Genomic DNA, 21,109 nt, shown 5'->3' on the forward strand with positions numbered 1-21,109 from the left:
TGGGAAATGACTTGTATTTTTATAAATTTGACTCAGTTCTCTACATAATTGAGAAATAAGGCCTTTATCAGAGATACTTGTTTGAAAAATTCTTTCCCAGTTTTCTGCTTTCCTTATAATCTTGGTTAAACTAGTTTTGTTTGTGCAAAAGCTTTTTAATTTTATATAATCAAAATGATCTATTTTACATTTAGTAATGTGCTCTATATCTTCTTTGGTACTAAATTCCTCCCCTGTCTATAAATCTGACAGATAAGCTAGAGTGGTCAAATTCTTTGTTTTGACAAAAAAAGTTGCCAAAACAATTTTGTATAGATCTGTTCTTTTCCTCTTTGATCTCATTGGGGAATAGGCTTAGTAGTGGTATTACTGAGGCTATGGACAGGTTAGTGACTATAGTTCCCAACTGCTTTTCAAAATGACTGAACTAATTCACAGCCCCACCAATAGTACATTAGTGTCCCTGTTTCTCCACAGCCCCTCCAACAATGGTCATTTTCCTTTCTGTCATCTTTGCTAATCTGATGGGTATGAGATAGAACCTCAGAATTTCTTTAATAGGCATTTCTCTAATTATTATTAAGTAGAAAGTTTTCTTCTTTTAATAGTTATGAGAAGTTAGATTTGAAAACTGCCTCTTCATATCCTTTGACCATTTATTTATTGAGAGATGGCCTTGTTCTTATAAATTTGAAACATTTTTTTTACACATTTTGGAAATGAGACCTTGATCAAAAAAGTTGCCAGAAATATTTTCACCAGTTATTTGTTTCCCTTTTATTTTAACTGGATAAGATTTGTTTGTATGAAACCTTCTAAAATTTTATGTAATGAAAACTCTATTTTATCTTCTGAGGTCCTCTCTTCTTTTTTGGGTAATGATCTCTTCCTTTATTCACATATCTGAAAGGTAATTTCTTCTTTGCTCCTCCAATTTATGTATCCATCTTAGTATATGGTAGGAGATGCTTGAAACTTACTTTCTGCTGGACTGCCATCCAGTTTTCTCAGCAGTTTTTGTTCAAGAGTGAGTCCTGACCCCAGTAACTGGGGTCTTTTGGTTAACCAAATAATATGCCACTGTGTCTATTTGCTTCTTTCTGTTGTGTTCATAATCTGTTCCACTGATAAGCTTCTCATTTTTAAACCAATAACAAATAATTTTGATGATTACTGCCTCATGGTATAATTTCAGATCTGATACTAAATAGGCTCCATTACTTCTCATTTTTTCATTATTTCCCTTGAGATTCTTGACTTTTTCTTCTCTCAGGTAAACTTCTGATTATTATTTTTTCTAGCTCTATAAAACAATCCATTGGCAGTTTGATTGGCACTGCACTTGGCCTACCCTACTTGGGTATTTCAAGTTTTGCTAATACTGAACCAACCTTGCATTTATGACATAAATCCAATGTGGTCATATTGTGTAATCTTTTTTATATGTTAATGTAGCTTCTTTGTTGATATTTTATTTAAAACTTTTGTGTTGATGTTCATTAGATTTAGGTCTATAGTTTCCTTTTTCTGTTTTGATTTTTCATAGTATAAGTATCAAGACCATATTTGTACCATAGAAAGAATTTGTCAGGATTCCTTTTCTTATTTTTTGCAAATAGTTTGTATAACATTAGTATCAATTGTTCTTTGAATGTTTGATAGAATTATCTTGAAAATCCACCTGATCATTCTGGGGTTTGGGGAGGATGGTGCTTCCTTTGGAAGTTCATTTGTAGCTTGTTCAATTTCTTTTTCTTAGATTGGGTTATTTTGATTCTCTATTTCTTGTTCTGTTAATATAGGAATTTTCAATTTTGTAAGTATTTGTCCATTTTATTTAAGTTGTCAGTTTTAATGTCATCTAATTGGGCAATACACCAAAAGAGAGTTTAGAGGAAAAAAGAAGAGGGTAGAGATCAAAGTGTTGGAAAGAAATAAGTACTTCCATTGCAACACTTTAATAATGAATCCCATCCTACCAAGCCACGCTATGTTGCAGAACCCTCTAAAATCTAGTTTTATATGGATTAAGTCCAAGCTCCTGGGTCTCCCCAAAATTTCATATTCTCTTTTGATTAATTATGCTTCTACCAAGAGTTTATTCTGGGGAATCTCCAAATACAGATCCTGCCTAGTTTTCCACACATGTAGATCCCTAGCTCTCATACAAACACTCAAAGTAATAAATGCATATTTTGTTACATGATGGCCTTTATTTCACCCAAGAGAAAATGTGTGAGGCACAAAGGCTGCAACGGTACCCCTAAACAGATACAGAAAACACATAAAGCACCCACAGTAGTCCATAAGCCAATGATGCCTTAGAGATAACATTGTCCTCCTTGGCATTAATATTTTGAGTTAACTGCTTTTCTCACGCTCTGGGTATTGATAGATAGTTCTTTAAGGTTGTCAATATTGTTACTGGCTAGCTTCGATATTACTTTCACTTAGGAATTACTGGCCATTTTCACAATATGGCTTCTTTCTATGCTACATCTACCACCCATCACATTATTGAGTTCAGTAGTTTTATATGGTCTTCTCCTACCCTCACCTTTAAGTTTCAAATTAACTTAATTAGATCAGTTAATCACTTTACCCAATCTATTCTTCCAGGTCTTTGAGGCAGAGTACTTTGTCTTTCGCTAGGAACTCATTACCCCAGTATCATCTGCCAAAGTCTACAATGGTCTCTTAATTGATCAATGACTGTAAAGCCTTAAACAAGAAAAAGATTCCATATACTTTGTCCGAAATTATATAGAGAACAGTGAGATAGTTAAACTGTTGGCTCCTCATGAGCTCTTTTAATAGTCCTTTGCATAGAAATGAAAATTATAAAAAAAAAACAGAGCCTTGATTCTGGTCCCTTCTGCCTCACTCTCGCTTAGAGCTTTGATGCCAGGATGAGTCATAACTCTGCTCCAACTAACTGGACTGAAGTTTCCTTTTAAACTACGTAGCAAAAGATAATTGTGTATATTTTTTTTCTTCTCTTTTTCATCAGCCTGAGCCTGCTTACTCCTATGATATTTTGGTCTTTTTGCCTGGATAAAAACCTTCCTGTTTCATAGCCAGCAGCTGCCGGATGCACATAGATTTAGAAATGAGCAATGAAGGGATAGGAAAAAGCTTGTTAGTGACCATGTTTTTAAATAGCAAACTGATTCCTGACCTAGAATTGAGGATGGTATGACCATCCAAGAGCAAAGTGTCTAGTGAAGAACAGAAATGCTGAAACATCCCCCTACTGAGATGGCTTATTCTTGTTACTTGTTGAACTCATTGGGCTACTCACAGTTTGTTATCTTACCACCTCAGCATGGATTATCCTTAGAAATGAGTTGAACTAAGCCCAGGGGAAAAAAATCTACTCACACTTACCAGCAAAGGGTTGAACAAAGTTTTCACATAAAAGCATTGCCTTTGAAGTACTTCAGTTTGTTTTTCTAGCAGAGGGTAGAGAGGAGTACAAGCCAAGAGTTTTCCAGCAAGACTGGTAAGGTCTGTTCTCTCTTGTGGCCTTTCAATGCCTTTCCAAATATGATCCATCCATCTACAAACCTTTGCTTCTCTAGCCAATCTCCAGAGACATGGAATTGGGCGCTGGCCAGAGTAGTCAGAGCTGTACTGTGGCTCCTGAAAATGAGAATGGAACAGCCATCAGTTCTGACAGTGAATTTCATATTCAGATTAGACCAGTGACACCAGAGAAGCAAGTTACTTTTTTAAAGGTTCTTAAAGTGAACTATTTAGCTTACTTTAAAAGGAAGCATACCAAGATTATACCAGATTTGTAGCTGAAAGAGACCTTAGTCAGGGTTCTTAACCTTTTTTTGTGTCATGGATCCCCTTTGGGAGTCTGGTCAAGCCTATGGATTCCTTAGAATAAATAATGCTTTTAAATGAATGAAATAAAGCACATAGGGTTTCAAAGAAAACTAATTGAAATATAATTTTTAAGAAATTAAAAATAAGAAACAAGTTCCTAGACCCCAGATTAAGAAACTCTCTGCCTTAGAGAAGGACATGAGAACAAGTTCAATTTAGTTCATTTGTGAATTTCCATAATTTTGGAATACCTCTAAGAGAGATTAAGTGACTTGCCCTGGGTCTCACAGCTAGTAAGTGTCTGAAGTGGGATTCGAACTCATCTTGTATTGATTCCAAATCCACACCTATATCCACCATCCCATCTAGTTGCCTCAGATTACAGTAGGCCCAGAATACATTCATAGATTTCTCTGGTTTTACCATGCCATCTCAGTAAGTGCCTTTGCTAAGAGCTAATCATGCATCCTGTCTAATCGTTAATGGAAAGCACAACAGTGGGGGGCTCATGGTAGTCTTAGGGAAGAGATCACTTTTAAAGTATTGAAGTTAGGAAAAGAGAATATGTAGATGTGTGTATTGGGGGAGGGGATGGTTGACAATTCAGGGGAAGTCGTGTGCAAATTGTACGAAAGAGAAGATGGTTTGGAAGGAGGGCATATCTTGAGAAGATTCTGGCTAGGTCAGGTTGGCTAGAAGATGCCACTATCAAGTGGCAAATGACTCTCCCAGAGTGGCTTTCTCATAAGTATCTTCCAACCAGGGGCAGCTAGGTGGTGCAGTGGATAAAGCACCAGCCCTGGATTCAGGAGGACCTGAGTTCAAATCCAACCTCAGACACTTGACACTAGCTGTGTGACCCTGGGCAAGTCACTTAACCCTCATTGCCTGGCCAAAAAAACAACAACAACAAAAAAAACCCCACAAAATAAGTATCTTCCAACCAAAGAAACCTGGCCAAGTATAAGAAAACATGAGAAAAGAAGAGATTGTAGAGCATTTCTTTTGGTCTCTTTTATCCCCTCACCACTCCCATGTAAGAGAACTAAATCTGCTTTATCTTCAAGTCCAGCCTCACCTGTAGAGTGATTGCAGGCTCTCTGCCAAAGAATATCTCCTTATCATCCATTCCACAGAGGAAAAAGTCTTTCCTTTCACAATCGGAAATAAAAGATTTAAAATATGTGGTTGAGGTAGCATCTGGACTAGAAACACCAAACACTCAAGTGTAATCATTCAATTACTCAGTAAGACTAAGTAATTGGCTGGAATAAGAGCCTCTCCTGTTTTGATGGGAGGCAAACGCTTGACAGAGATTGGACCACAGGAGCCCCATGGGGTTGAAAAGGTCAGAGGTCACCATTGTTTTGAACAGGGGTCATGGTAGTTAGAATTACATTACAAGGGGCATCAGATAAAGCAATAGTAATGATGTTCACATAGCACTTTGAAGTTTACAAAACACTTTACAGATAAAATCTCACTATATTCTCACAACAATCTTGAGAGCTAAGAGCTATTACTCTCCCCATTATACAGAACAGGAAACTGAGGCAGACAGAGGTGAAGTGACTTGCCCACAGTCACACAGCTAATAATTATCTGAGGCTGAATTTGAGCTCAAGTCCTTTTGACTCCATATCCAACACTCTGTCTGATGCATCTTCTACCTGTTCCATTGCTCTTTCCATGATACCACATTGCCCAAAGCAATCTTCATTGGCTTTGTAATTTTGCCTCCAGTTCACTCAATTTACTGTCATCTGTGCTTGAATGAGCAGAAGTTGTGTGAAAAGAGCCTCTTTTCCTGCATGGCCGTGAATATAAGGGCCCAAGGAGGTAACAGACCTAATTCTCATTCTTTGCATGATTTTCATGATAGTATTTTTTAAAAAACAACTGACTTTAGCACAAGGCAGCTTCCTTCCCACAGGGTTTATTAGTAGGGGTATGCTAGTAAATGTTTAGCGACTGGCACTTTGGGAGAAAAATGGACACATGACACACTTTAAAACTGAATCTGGGGGCAGCTAGGTGGCGCAGTGGATAGAGCACCAACCCTGGAGTCAAGAGAACCTGAGTTCAAAACCGGCCTCAGACACATAACACTTACTAGCTCCATGACCCTGGGCAAGTCACTTAACCCCAATTGCCTCACCAAAAAAAAAAAAAAAAAATTAAATGTATTAAAAAAAACTGAATCTGCATCCATCAGTTGGGTAATGGCTGAACAAGTTGTGTTATATGAATGTAATGGAATATTATTGTGCTGTAAGAAACGATTAGCAGGCAGATTTCAGAGAAACCTAGAAGGACTTACATGAATTGATGCTGAATGAGATAAGCAGAACCAGGAGAACACTGTACACAGTATCAACAACATTGTGTGTTGATCAACTGTGATAGACTTGACTCTTCTCAGCAATACAATGGTCCAAGATAGTTCCAAATGACTCATGATGGAAAATGCTCTCCAAATCCAGAAAAAAAGAACTATGGAATCTAGATGCAGATTGAACCATACTATTTCTATTTTTTTTTTGTTGTTTTCTTTTTTGAGGTTTTTCCTTTTTGCTCTGATTCTTCTTTCACAGAATGACTAATGCAGAAATATGTTTAATGTGATTGTACATATATAACCTATACCAGATTGCTTGCTGTCTTGGGGAGGGAGGCAGAAAATTTTGAAACTAGAAATCTCATAAAAACAAATGTTGAAAACTATCTCTACATGTAACTAGAAAATAATAAAATACTTTTATGAAAAAACTGAATCAGCAATATTAACATTTTCTTCATCATATTCTCAACAAAACAATAAATAGAGCCCTGATTTGTAGCATTTACCAATCAAGATATAAACTCTCACAACTGAAAATATAACAATGACCTCTTTTGAGCCTGTTCTAGGCTCCAGTACGTGCCCTGCTCCCTCCCATCCTCGCACCTGAATATGACCACAATTAATTATACTCTGGGCCTCTTGGCAATGGGTGATTGGAATGCAGATGTTTAGATAAAGAAAGCATCTAGTTACAGAAAACACATTAATTAGACTTGGAGTCAGAAAACGTGAGTGTAAATCCCAACTCTGACATTACTAGCCGTGTGACCTTAGACAAGTCTCTTAATTTCTCTGGGTTTGTTTCCTTGTCTCTAATGTGAGGACAAAACTTATATTCCTTATCTCATAGGGTTGTTGTGAATAATAATAATAATGATGATAAGCACTAGCATTTATATGATGCTATATAGAGATTTATATATGTTGTCTCATTTGATCTTCACAATAATAATCTTGCTGGGAGGTAGGTTCTATTATCATTCCCATTTTGCCAATGAGGAAACTGAGGCAGACAGAGTTGAAGTATTTTGCCCAGGGTCACTCAGCTAATTATCTGAGAAAGGATTTAAACTCAGATCTTCCTGACTCCAAGTCTGGTGTTCTGTCCATGGCATCATCAATACCAAATGAGATGTTGTACAGGAAAGTATTTTTTAAAATACCATAAAGACATGAGTCACCTACTAGATGATGAGGAAAAATCTTGATGAGGGTTTTGGTGCTATGTACTGAGAGATGATGGGAAGTTGTGATAGCTTAACACAATAGAATCATGCCAGAGACAGGAGCTCCCATCCCAAGGAATTCTTATCCCTATGTGCACACAGGGAAAATTCGGAAGCAGCTCATTGAATATAAGATTCAATTCACTCCACTCAACACACATGCTTTTGTTATTTTTTAGGACACCCTGCATGTAAGTTTTTCTATAGCCCCAAACACCTAGATTTTAAATGGAGTTTTTTAGTTTCTTCAGGATATTTGGCAACAGAGACCCAATAGCATCTTGAGACCCTCTAAAAGGGCTTTACATGAGGGGAAATGGTATTTAAAACTAGCTACTTTTGTCATAGATTTGTTGTTACAGGCTATGGTCTATATGAAACAGATTTTCAATTCATCCCCACTCCCCTCAAATACTTCCAAGGTTTGGGCCAGCCAGCTACACCTATCAAGTTCAATTTCTGGACCAGTTTCATCAACAGTGATTCTGTGCTATAATTAACATTATCGTCATTATGGTGATAACAGCAAGCATTTGTAATTAATTTCTTACGTGAACCTTCCATCCCCATGAGCAACGACTCATTATCCCCATTTTAAAAAATATGCTCTATGCTTTCATTTTATATTTAACTTAATAAAATCTAGGATTAATTTATTCAGCATCTTATGGGAGTAGAATGGCAAAGAAAGACAGGATCAGAACTCAAGCTAAGCCCCAGGCCTCTGTGTTTTCTCTGGGGCCCGGTGACTCTTCTCAAAAGACAACCATCTTGTGCCCCAGCATCACACCAGCACATTATGTTTATCTGAAAACAGCTAATTCCCCAATAATCAATGGAGTGAAGGAATGGCTTACTACCCTTTCAATTCAATGCAATAAGTTTTTATTAAGTGTTTACTACCTGCAAGGCACTGAGGTTACAAAAACAGAGAAGAAGAAGGAATCCCTGACCCTAAGGGACTCATATTCTCCATGATAGCCTGGTTGAGTATGGGGGAATGGCAGACACACACACACACACACACACACACACACACAGAGTTTGTTGGTCCAGTCCTGTATGGAACTACTGGTATAGAAACTCAATAACATAGTCTAAGAGAGTTACCTAGGGCAATGAGAGGTTAAGTTAGGTCACATAGCCAAGATAAATCAGACTCAGGGCTTGAAGCTAAGACTGTCTCTTCATTCACTTTCTCACATTGCATTTTCACATTGTGTGTGTATGTATGTATGTATGCACGCAGGCATGTGTGTATGCATGTGTATGTATAGAGCTTACACATATGCATGCAACCCTTACATATGTACACATATGTACTATATACTGATATTTACACACATATACATACACATACATATATACATGTGTACCCACTATTGATTCACTTTCTCTTATATATGTATATATACACACATATCTTTCTATCTATATCTATCTATATATCTCTACCTCTATCTATCTATCTATCTATCTAAAGTAAGTACCAAATATATTCATAGAAATTTCAAGCTTGGGGTAGGGGAAGAATGCTAACAACGGGATAACTTAGGAAAGGCCCCATATAGGAAGTGGCATCTGAACTAATCCTTGAAGGGAGTTAAATTAAGTATTGTTATATATGAATAACAGTCCAATTTATGTCATCCATGAAATTAGGTTAGCATCAAACCTCTGAAGAAATTTAGTGTGACCTATAAAGCTCTGGTTTCAGGCAACAGAACTGTCTATAAATATATGACTATTACAGGAAAGCTCCTGTGTGTGTGGGCACTTCTCAGCATCATCCCTTATTGAGCTCTCTCTCCACTATACAATGTTGCGAGGGGGCACGACACGATATTCTCTAAGTTTCTCCCAGATGCACAAGGATGCTATCTTGTAGGAGCTCATGAAGTACAGTGGGCAGATATAGAAAAACAGAGATTAAAATAGTGTTGAATATCATCCTCATTCTGCATCTGGGGAAACTGAGGTGCTGACATTAAATGACTTGCCAAGAATTCTACAGCTATCAAGTATCATAGTCAAGGTTTGAAACCAGGTCTCATGATTCCAGGGGGCAGTTAGGTGGCACAGCAGATAGAGTGCTGGGCCTGGAGAAAGGAAGATTCATTTTCTTGTGTTCAAGTCTGATCTTACACACTTGCTAGCTGTGTGACCCTGGGCACATCACTGAATCCTGTTTGCCTCCATTTCCTCATCTGTAAAATGAGCTGAAGAAGGAAATGGCAATCCACTCCAAGTATCTTTGCCAAGAAAAATTCAAATGGGGCCACAAAGAATTGGACACAACTGAAAAATGACTGAACTGACTCATGATTCCAATTCAGTGCCCTTTCCATTAGAATAGTTCTAGAATTTCTCTCAATGTTTACGCTGTATGCCAGTACAGGTGCAGCTGGCTGGCACAGTGCATAGGATGCTAGGCCTGACATCAAGAAAATCAAATCCAGCCTCAGATGCTCACTAGCTATGTGACCCTGGGCAAAGTAATTTCACCTCTCTCTGCCTCAGTTTCCTCATATGTAAAATGGGGAAAATAATAACACTTATCTCCCAGGATTGTTGTAAGGATCAAGTGAGATAATATTTGTAAACCTCTTAGTATTGTGCCCAGCACACAGTAGGCACTTAATAAATGCTTGTTTCCATCTTTTATGAAACAAAAGAATATCTGTCAACTGTGTATCATAGGTCAAGAGCTAGAAGGGACACAAGTCCTCTACACCAACTTCTTCATTTTATAGATCAAGAAACTGATGGGGCAGCTAGGTGGTGCAGTGGATAAAGTACTGGCCCCTGGATTCAGGAGGACCTGAGTTCAAATCCAGCCTCAGACATTTGACACTTACTAGCTATGTGACCCTGGGCAAGTCACTTAACCCTCATTGCCCTGCAAAAAAACAACAAAAAAGAAAAAAAGAGAGGAAAAAAAAAAGAAACTGAGACCCAGGAAGTAACAATCCAAGATAGGTTTCTAATCTGGCTCCTTTCAGTGCCTGGTGTTCTTTCCTCTGTACTACACTGCCTCCCAATATTTACATTATATATCTAGAGATGCATTATATTAAATATGAGACAATATGACAAGATCATGGTGGAATGTAATAGAAGAACTGGGATTGTCATTTCACATGCTAATGTTCATTGCTGTCAGGGATGGAAAAGATTTGGGGGTAAATGATCATAGAATGTCATAGTTGAAAGGGACCTTGGACACCGTCAAATACACCCCACCCTTTTTTCACTCATTTTTCAGTCGTGTCCAACTCTTTGTGACCCCATTTGGGGTTTTCTTGGCAAAGATATTGGAGGGGTTTGCCATTTCCTTCTCCAGCTCATTTTACAGATGAGGAAACTGAGGCAAACAGGACTCAGTGACCTTCAGGTTAAGAAATGCAACCCAGAAGTGCCTCACCTCTACCACTAAGGTCTTGATTTCTATATAACTCTATACCCAAGGGCAGAGCCATCATGGTGGAGCAGACACCTCTTGCCTTGACTTGAATAACACAAGAACCATTCACCATCCACCATCCCCCAACCTGCCTCTTGGACTCTAGCTAGTGATGATCCCTGATTATTTACCCACACTCCTGTGATAGATGAGATCTACAAGCCTGTTTTCGTTGTTGTTGTTCATTTGTTTCCAGATATATGACAGCTTTTTATTTCCTCCATCACAGAAAATGGATAAAGTGGGAAAGACACAGGCACCCATGAATACATATAGAAATATAAAACATTCAACAAGCCTGTTATACTCGTTACACTCTCCCACTACCCTCTCTACCCCACCTCCAGGCCTACATTACCAAGGCAAGACTCCTTTGTGGGACTACTGAACGGCTATGTCCCATTCACTTCAGATCTGCTCACAGCCAGAATCATGGAGGGCTCAAGCCTGACTGATTGATTTGTTTGCTTGTTTATCCATTCATTCATTTATCTATTTATTTTTTAGCAATGAAACCCATTTATCCAAACCAATAGCAAAACAGAAATCAGAGAACATTCACACAGGAGAGTAAACACCGGACAACACAGAGTGAAGGAACTTTCCCATTGGGAGTGAGGTGACTGCTCAATCAAGAGAGAGAATCCCCTCATTTAAATAGAAGTTTCCTCCTGGGGAGGACACGAGCCTTTCAGGCATCTCATGTCAATTTTACTGAAATAGGTGGAAGATAAGATTCCCTGTTTATTTGTTATTCCAGGAACCAGAGCTATTTATGAACTGAAATGTTAAATTTTTGTGACGATAGAATTAGAAGGGGCTATTTGTATGAAAACACAGCGTGGGTAGAACATGGGTGCTATATTTGGTCATTCTTTGTTTTGCTGTTGGCTCTGCTTCACTCCCTAACTATAACTGTTTACTGGAGCATAATGTTCCATGTTTCCAATGATGAAGCAACTGAGGCCTACAGTCTGAGGTCCCAACATAAGTCCATACAGAGTCAGGAAGTGTGGCTCTTATTTCCAAATTTCTAATTCTTTCTTCTAATCTGTGGACATGTATATAATGTGGGGTTTTATTCCATCAGGGCTGAATGGGTCCTACTGAACCCAGGTGGAAAGTGACCAAAATTAGCTTTTGCCTTATCACCTTAGACATTTACTAATTAAACTCAAATCAGGCAGCTAGGTAGTGCAGTAGATGGAGTGCTAGCCCTGGAGTCAAGAAGACTCATCTTCCCGAGTTCAAATCTGGTCTCAGACATTTACTAGCTGTGTTACCACAGGAAAGTCAAGACCTGTTTGCCTCAGTTACCTCAGTTGCCTCATCTGTAAAATGAGCTGAAGAAGGAAATGGCAAATCACTCCAGTACAGTTGCCGAGAAAACCCCAAATGGGGTCACAAATTGTAGGGCATGACTGAAACAACTGAACAACAACAAATTAAACTCAAAGGTGGAACTATTAGTCATATCAACAAGCAATTATTAAACACTTACTGTATACCAGGCACTGTACTAAGCACTGGGAATAAAAAAACTATAAGCAGAAAGACAGTCTTTGCCCACAAGGAGCTTACATTCTAATGGGAGAAGACAGTACATAAAAGGAAGCTGAAACAGGGAAGGGAAATGAGGGGGAAAGATGAAGGTACCCAGTGTGGTTGTATGGTAGAAAAAGTCCAGAGAGTCAGGAGTATAGCCTGAAGAGTAATGAGAACATGACTGCCCTGGTCATCTTCCTTAGAGGAGATTCTAGGAGTAATCAGCCAAACTGAGGGAGGGGCCACAGAGGCAAAGAGTATTCCTATTGTGTGAAGTCCTGGAGTGAAGTGAGAACCATAACTAGAGAGGTATGACTGTAGCTGTTGTCCAAGGTACTGACAGTCCTTGCTGTCCGTCAGCGTATCAGAACCTAACACTTAGTAAGAAAATTGAATTACTTAAACGCTTAGATTCTCCCACCCTATTTTGTCCCTCCTTGCCCCTCCAAACATATGTGGTGGCCTACTTATGTCTGGTTCTAGTTCCCTATCACCACCATCACCACCACCACTATTGAATTGAGAACACATTTTTTTTGCCACTTGTTCCTGGCATAAAAACATTACAAGTCTCATAGGATAAGACCGTCATCTAGAGGTATGTTTTCTGTCAGTCAAGGTGATCCCCGGTGACTGCCACCAAGACTCTACAATCCCTGTCATTATTTCCCAGGTCTGTTCAACTTGAAGCAAAATTCAATTCCAACAATCTCTTAATAATTAAAAAAATTCAGCAGCTCACCTACCAAAGAACAACACATCTGCTATGATCAGGGTGAGCAGAAACAGAGCTATTTTTACCCTTTGCTTTCATACTGTTTTCAACTGTACATCACAATGTCAGAAACGCAACTCGATGACAGCCCCTAGGCTGTGTACACTCTATCTTGTCATCCCCCTGCAAAAGCTAGAGAAACCCAATCACTCTCATTACTGCTGGTTCCATCTGGCCTGTCTTCAAAAAGGTTAAACCTTTATAGAGGCTTAATGAGCCATGTCCTTGCCTGAGAAATGATTTACCATTGCTTTGAAAGAAAATGATGCAGGGGGAATGAAAACAGGAGTCCCACAAAATGTATGAGTGAGGGGTGTGTTGATAAATGTCTAATAGGGTAAAATGTATACATGACATGCTTTTAAGTTTAATCTGCATTTCTAACATTTTCTCCATAACTTTCTTAAGTCTAGATAATCAATAGCATGTGTGCATCATCAGGCAATCAACAAAACAATAAATTGAGCCCTGATTTGTAGTGGCTGTTGATTTCCAAGGTATAAATGCTCACACTGAAAAAGTTAACAGTTGGCTCTCGAGATAGCTGGTTTGAGCTGGCTCCAGCACAGTCCTGCTAAATCACCATGAAGCTGCAGATTATGCAAAAGTGAAATACAAGGCACTCTTGATTATCTGTGCTAACTGCAATGGATCAAGGGATAGACACTGTGGTTATCACTTCTGTGAGGCCCTGGAACACATCAGAAAATATTATTTCAATTGTGGGGCTGCACTGTTGGATGCCTTTTTTCCCATTGTCTCATTGGATTCTCACACAAATCCTGAGAAGTAGGGAGTGTATTGCTATCCCCAATTTACTTATGGGTAAACTGAGCCTCAGATGGGAATGACTTATCCAGAGTCTCCAAGCTAGCAACTGGCAGAACCAAGACTCAAACCCAGGTTTTCTGATTCCAGCTCTGGTACTCACTCCCCTAAACTTTGAGGTTTCAGGAAAACTTTCTGAATAAAATTTTGAGGGAATGACATCATGCAGGTCCACTCCAAATTTTTACTTAGGAGCTTCCCTTCTTCCTCTACCTAGCATGGATGAATGAATAAGTATTTATTAATTGCTTACTCTGTGCAAAGCATGGTGTTAAATGTCAGAAATACAAATAGAAAAACAGGACAGTCTTTACTCTCATAGAGTACATTTCAGCTACAAGTCAGAGAGAAAAGCCCAGTTGTCCTTAGGGTACAGCAACAAAACAGATGGCAATGTATCTTCTTCAGTGTTAATTCCATTTAAAAAGAAATAATAACATGCTCCTGGGTTGCCAACTATTACCACCCAGATGGTGGGAGGGCAGGGAATGGGAGCTAATTTTAATTGTAACCTTGGCAAAATATGACTGTGAAGATTCACTGGTTGTAGATATTGTTGAAAAGTGGAAGGATCTTTGGTGTCAAAAGACTTGGGTTTAGGCCCGTCTCTCCCATTGATTGATTTGACCTTATTTTATTTTGACCTTATATTATTTGACCTTAATCAAATCACTGACCCACTCTGGACTTTGGTTTCCTCATCTGTTAAAGGAGGGGGTTGGACTAGGTTGTCACTGAGGTTCTTAGGGATCAAATTGCCCAACCCCCAACCTCACCCAAAACACAACTGCCCCACAGCCACTTTGTGATCTGAAGGCCAAAGGAGTCCCACCATCTTCAAAGGAAATTCTTGTGTAAGAGTGGTGCTGGAAGGGACTCTGGGAGTCAGTGAAGGAAGGTGGGAGACATTTCCAATATGGAGCCAAACACTGAAAACCCTCCCTCCACCTAGGATGTTCAGAGTGGTGACTGATGATGTACACATGCTATTCTTGGACAATTCTAATAAAATACCTCTGAATCATAGGGAAGGTTATGTGGGTGGGATATTGTAATCTTTCTTTCCTTTGGCAGATTCCACTCACAGGTGGGTGGAGGATGAGCCTGTATCTCCCCTTCAGCTCAGGAAGATGCCAATATTGCAGAATCCTGAGCATTAAATGCTGAAACACCAGCCTCTGCCTCCTCCCTAGGGTCCTTCCCTCTCCTCAGACCCTTTTACCTAGTTTAGAGGGAAAACAGCTAGTGGGAAGTATCAGGAAGGGGTAGAGCATCTCCATGACTATAAGCAAAATGGCATTTCTTAAAATCAACAAAGAAGAATACATGGTGGGGGGGGGAGGTGTGTATAAGAAACAGGGCAATTGGAAGAATACTTGTTGCTCCTAGCCACACTGCCTCTTTCAGGCTTACAGAACTGAAGTTATGTTAAAAAAATAAATAAAAGCAAACTAATATCAAATAACAAAAAACAGCATTCCATCTTTATGCAGTAACTTTTTAAAAAATGCCTATAGTTCCCTTCTGCTTGTGGGATAAGAAACCTTTCTGATAGTTTCTAAACATACTTGTAATAAGGGCAGTTGGATGCTTGCAGCTTGACTTTTGTTTACCCTCAAGTCTTGATGTGCCTGGTACCTGAATTCAGGGATGCCCTAAGCTAAGCAGCACAGACTTTGTTTGGATAGTAAGGGTATCCATGGAGAGAGGGAGGAAATAGCAAATACTGTGTTAGCAGCACATCTGGTGGAGACTGGGGGTTCAGTCATTTTTTTTCAGTCATGTCCAACTCTTCATGACCCCATTTGGGGTTTTCTTGGCAAAGGTACTAGACTGGTTTGCCATTCCAGCTTATTTTATAGATGAGAAAATGGAGGCAAACAGAGTTAAGTGACTTGCCCAGGGTCATGCTAGACAGAGGACCCTCAAGAGACAGGGATGGAGGAATATTGGAGACAAGAGTGTTGGAACTAGGAAAGCAGGTGGAGAAAATGGATCCAGAGCCAAGAGGCTTTCCTTTAGTTGGGTCTCACTCCTGCTGGCACTAATAAGAGGCTTCCCTTTGTTTAAACAGGTGTTTGAAGAAGGTTTCCCATCAGCTCCGTCTAACTCTTGCTGGGACTAATATGACAGAGGCAGCAGCAGTGTCTGCATAATAAATATGAAATTTGATTTCTCTGTTAGAAGCCATCATGGAAAAGCCCAGCTACCCAAGATAGCTTGCCCCTATGGCCAGAGGAGTCAACATTGAACTCCATAAGGACTTCTTCTAATTGCAGTGCCAAGAAGCCCATACACCCAATGGAAGGGAAGCAGCACCTATTGCACAACACTCTTCCTAGTGAACGGAATTCTTCTTGTGATGATGATCTTCAAAAGGTTGGGAAGAGTAGAGGCCCTGGAAACTTATAAGGTGCTGGTTTGGGGAAAAAGGCAGTGAGAGCCTCCTGGTTGGCTGAATACTCTGTGGTTTCATATTGCCTTTAGTTTTGAATTGTAAAGAATTAATTGTTATTTGAGGTTTTCATGACCCCGTCTTTTGGCTAGAATTTTAAAAACCCCTGCACAAGCACTGGCCTGGGGCTCAGGCGCCACACCTCTGCAAGGACATGGTGCTCCACCCAGTGGTTGTAGCCGTCCCTATGGTACTGGCACCTCACATCATCACTACTCACCGATGCCTACATGGGCCTGGCAAAATTATAATGACTGGAATCCCAGTGAGGGCAGTCATGTGACTGTGAGTCAGGGCTGCCATCCGATTGGCTTGGGGCTGTGTGTGGTCAGCCTGGGGTCTGCTGGGAAGGAGAAGGGAGGAGTTTCACGATTCTAGCTTGAAGCTGCAAAGTGACAGGACACAGCCGGGTGTTCTCAGCTGATTCCTGGGCAACGGTATTATTCAGGTTGTATAGTTTCCCTTCCCCCACTTTTTTTCCTTTCCCTTAATTCTACTGATCTTGCCTGTGTTTTTAAGCTCGTTCTTGTTAATAAACCCTGTTCTGTTTTTGAGGGAGGCTGTTGGTCTCCTTCCTTGCCCCAATATTGTAGCGAGCCACCTGGCTAACACTCCCTAATTAAAATTTGGCCCCTACAGAATAAAGAACCTTTACCCATGATGTCATGTCTTGCCTTTGTTCTTGGTTATGGGGGTGGGGACAATTCAATGGAAATGAGGGCTTGGGGCTGCAAGTTTGAGTAGATGATAGACTCAGATAGATTTCAGAAACCTAACTGCAGTAGTAGAATACTCTACTCTATGATGTAGACCTTGTTTAGTCTAGACCTTATAAGAATTTTACCTATTTTTTTATGGAAACAGACTTAGTGAATTGACTCCTAGAACAACTCCTTTGGACACATGAATATGTTATCTCAGAGGCCTGTGCATCCAATCAGTTGCCAAATCTTGTTTCTTTTACAACAATATGTCTCCAATACATTCTCTACTCAACACTCAATCACTACTCTTGATGAGTCCCTTTCTCTCCTAGACAACCACAGTAGCCTCCTAATTGGTCTCCCTGATGCAATTCTCTTTCCAGTCCAATCCACAGAACTATTAAAGTGATTTTCATAAAGCATAGGTCTGACCATGTCACCACTTTATTCAATAAACTCCATTGGCCCCCTATTACCTATAGGATCCAACAAAAGCTCCCATGGTTGGTATTTGAAGCTCTTTACAACCTGGCCCTATCCTAACTTTCTAGTCTTCTTACATATTACCCCTTTCCATGTGCTCTAGCCATCCTGTTCATTATACATAATGATACATCTTCACCTTCATGACATGCAATGCATCTTTGAACTAGGTATCCCCCATGACTGCAAACCTCTTCCTCCTTATCTCCACCTCTACTAATCCCTGGCTTCTTTAAAGATTCAGCTCAACACTTCTGCAGGAGGTCTTTCAAGGGCTTCCTGGCTGCTTTCCCCCTCTCAGATTACTTTCCACCTCGTCTGTATGGAATTTGCATATACCTTTCTGGCTACATATTGGCTCCCTTGTTTGAATGTAAGCTCCTTGAGGGTAGGACTCATTTTGGGTTTGATTTTTTTTGGATAATGGGTGAAGGACCAGTGCTTAGAGCATATTTAATATGGTTGTCCTGATTCCAACCTACATAGAAGCTTAATGAAAATCCAGGCATTAGTAACAGAGGACCCCTTCCTCCCACTCCAGAACAAACAAACATATCTTCTGATCATTTCCTATCAGCTTACCAAATGGTGACAAAATACCTTTTAATTGGCTACTTAGCCAGAACTGGACATGTATACAAATGGTTTTGATCAGCGACCTCACTCTTTCTCTATCAGCTTCCCTGAGGAGACAGAAATGCTGGCTGAAGGGGCATTGCATTCTGTCTCCCATCTATCCATGGATCCATGATTGCCCAGTGGTTCTATTTCTTTTGTCTCTGATGGTTATTTCCTGATCTTGGGTGAATGAGTATCCAGAAATGGAAATGACCAAGTTAAGACCTTTGTGATCTTCAAAAGATTAGGAAGAACCACTAGAGTCTAGCAATTGCAGAAGTGTTTGTAACCACAACAGCCAAGACTGGTGAGGAGCCAGCCCCAAGGAAGGACCTATTTGACCCAGCCCAATGAAGAGTCAGCCCAACTGCCCAAAGGAGTGATTTTTCTTCACCAGCCACACTTTTCCCTGAGGCTAATTAGATGGCAATTCCACAAATGGAGAAAGTGATTCCCAGGGTGAGGGGTGTGTGTGTGTGTAATATTCTGTATCCATTGCTTTAAGTTTGAGCTCACTCTCCCCAAGGACCATGTTACAGAGGAGAGAGTATGCCCTCAGTTTGAGTATACTTTTTGTCATTGCTATGCCTTCTGTTTGTTTGTTTGTTTGTTTGGTGAGGCAATTGGGGTTAAGTGACTTGCCCAGGGTCACACAGCTAGTAAGTGTTAAGTGTCTGAGGCCAGATTTGAACTCAGGTCCTCCTGAATCCAGGGCCAGTACTCTATCCACTGCGCCACCTAGCTGCCCCTATTGCTATGCCTTCTGTATCTTTTTGTAAAAAAAAAAAAACTAATTGACACCAACTAGTTAATTGATATTGAGAAGATAGTAATTGCTTAATCTCTATTGAGGGAGCATTCTAGTTGGGGTTTCATAAGCAATGGCAGTAGAAACCCCAACCCTTAAAGGTGCTAAGGTACCCTTAAAACCTTGAAGAGAGTAGTCTGGGACCCTGTCCCATCAATGGAAATAGGATGTGTGGAGAGTGAGCCTTGAAGGCTACATTTGTATTCTCTGCACTTAGGGCAATGGCTGGTAAAGAGTATATCCTTAATAAATGCATGTTGATTGATTGATTGAGGCTCAAATTCAATACAATAACATGACAATATTCTCCTTCCAGAGAGAAACCAAGTTTTATCAAGCAATAAATCACACATTTATTAAGGACCTTTTGTGTTGTTCAGTCGTGTCTGACTCTTTGAGACTCCATTTGGGGTTAGATTAGCAAAGATACTGGAGGAGTTTGCCATTTCCTTCTCCAGGTCATTTTTCAGATGAGAATACTGAGACAAAGAGGGTTAAGTGACTTGCCCAAGGTCACACAGCTAGTAAGTGTCAGGTCATATTTGAACTCAGGTCTTCTTGATTCCAGGACTGGTGTTCTATTGACTGGGACACCTAGCTGCCCATTAAGTGCCAGGCATAGGGCTAAGTGCTGGGAATACAAGAACATAAGTGAAAATCTCTGCTGTAAAGGAGATCAATGAGGGAGACAGCAGGAACATCTATTGTTACATATAAGACATGTAAAAGGTCTTATTCATCTGTGCAACAACACACTCATTAAATAGTGATTGAATGAATGATACTGTCATTCACTGTGGAAAGAAAGCTGGGGTCACTAATAAAGAGGAAACATTTTTGTTTGTTTGCTTTTTGGTGAGGCAATTGGGGTTAAGTGACTCACCCAGGGTCACGCAGCTAGTAAGTGTCAAGTGTCTGAGGCCGGATTTGAACTCAAGTCCTCCTCCTGAATCCAAGGCCGGTTCTCTATCCACTGCGCCACCTAGCTGCCCCTAAAAGGAAACTTTTGTAGAGTATTGGAATTGAAGTTAGAAGATTTGGGTTGGAATCCCTGTGTCACCTTGTGCAAGTTGCTTTTGTTCTCTGCAGCTCAGCTTCCTCACCTGTAAAATGGAGGATTATGGGTAATCCATGCCCTACCTACATGATAAGGTATTTTATTATAATAATAATAATAATATCTAACATTTATATGATGCCTACTATGAACCAGGCATTACATTAAGCTTTTAATAATTATTATGTCATTTGATCTTTATAACAATCCTGTGAGGTAGGTGCTAATATTATCTTCATTTAAAGATGAGGAGCCTTAGGCAAACAGAAGTTAAGTGACTTGCTCAGGGTCACACAGTCAATAAGTATCAGAGGCCTGATTTGAACTCAGATCTTCCTGACTCCAGACCTGGCACTCTATCCACTATGGAGCCAGGCTACCTTTTGTAAACCGTAAAATACAACAGAATGGTGAGCCCTTATGAGGAAAGGGTCTCAATGGACAATTCCACACACCTCTGACGATGTATCTTTTTTTGCTCTGTGTCATAGATTGGATGGAGGACAGATACTGAAGAAATCTCTGAGGGATTGCTGGATGATAGTGCAGTGGACTGATGGTGAGGCAGTAATGGGTCAGCAGGGAGGGTCGCGAGTCAGGGCTCAGTCCACTGAGGAAGCTGAACCACAAAACATGTGCTATATTTCTCCATGGACGCTCCCTGGCCCAACAGTGCCACTTGTTGCTTTCAAGACTATAACATTCACCGGTTTGACCTAAGAATGTTAAAATGAGAAACTAAGAGGAAAAACCCCTGACAGTCATTGATTATTTTTTTTTAGATACTGCTATGACCTGTGGCCTGAAAAAAAAAAATTGATTAAATTGTGCACCATAAAACTGGAAGGAACCTGGGGAAATACCTTTCTTCTCTAGACAGAGCTGTACTGACATCATTTCAGAAGGAAGGGAGTCCAGCTCATCGACATCAGTGGTGTCAAACTCAAATAGAAATGGATCCCTCTGCCA

This window comes from Dromiciops gliroides, chromosome 3 (assembly GCF_019393635.1).
Source record: "Dromiciops gliroides isolate mDroGli1 chromosome 3, mDroGli1.pri, whole genome shotgun sequence".
In the NCBI taxonomy this organism is placed as follows: Eukaryota; Metazoa; Chordata; class Mammalia; order Microbiotheria; family Microbiotheriidae; genus Dromiciops; species Dromiciops gliroides.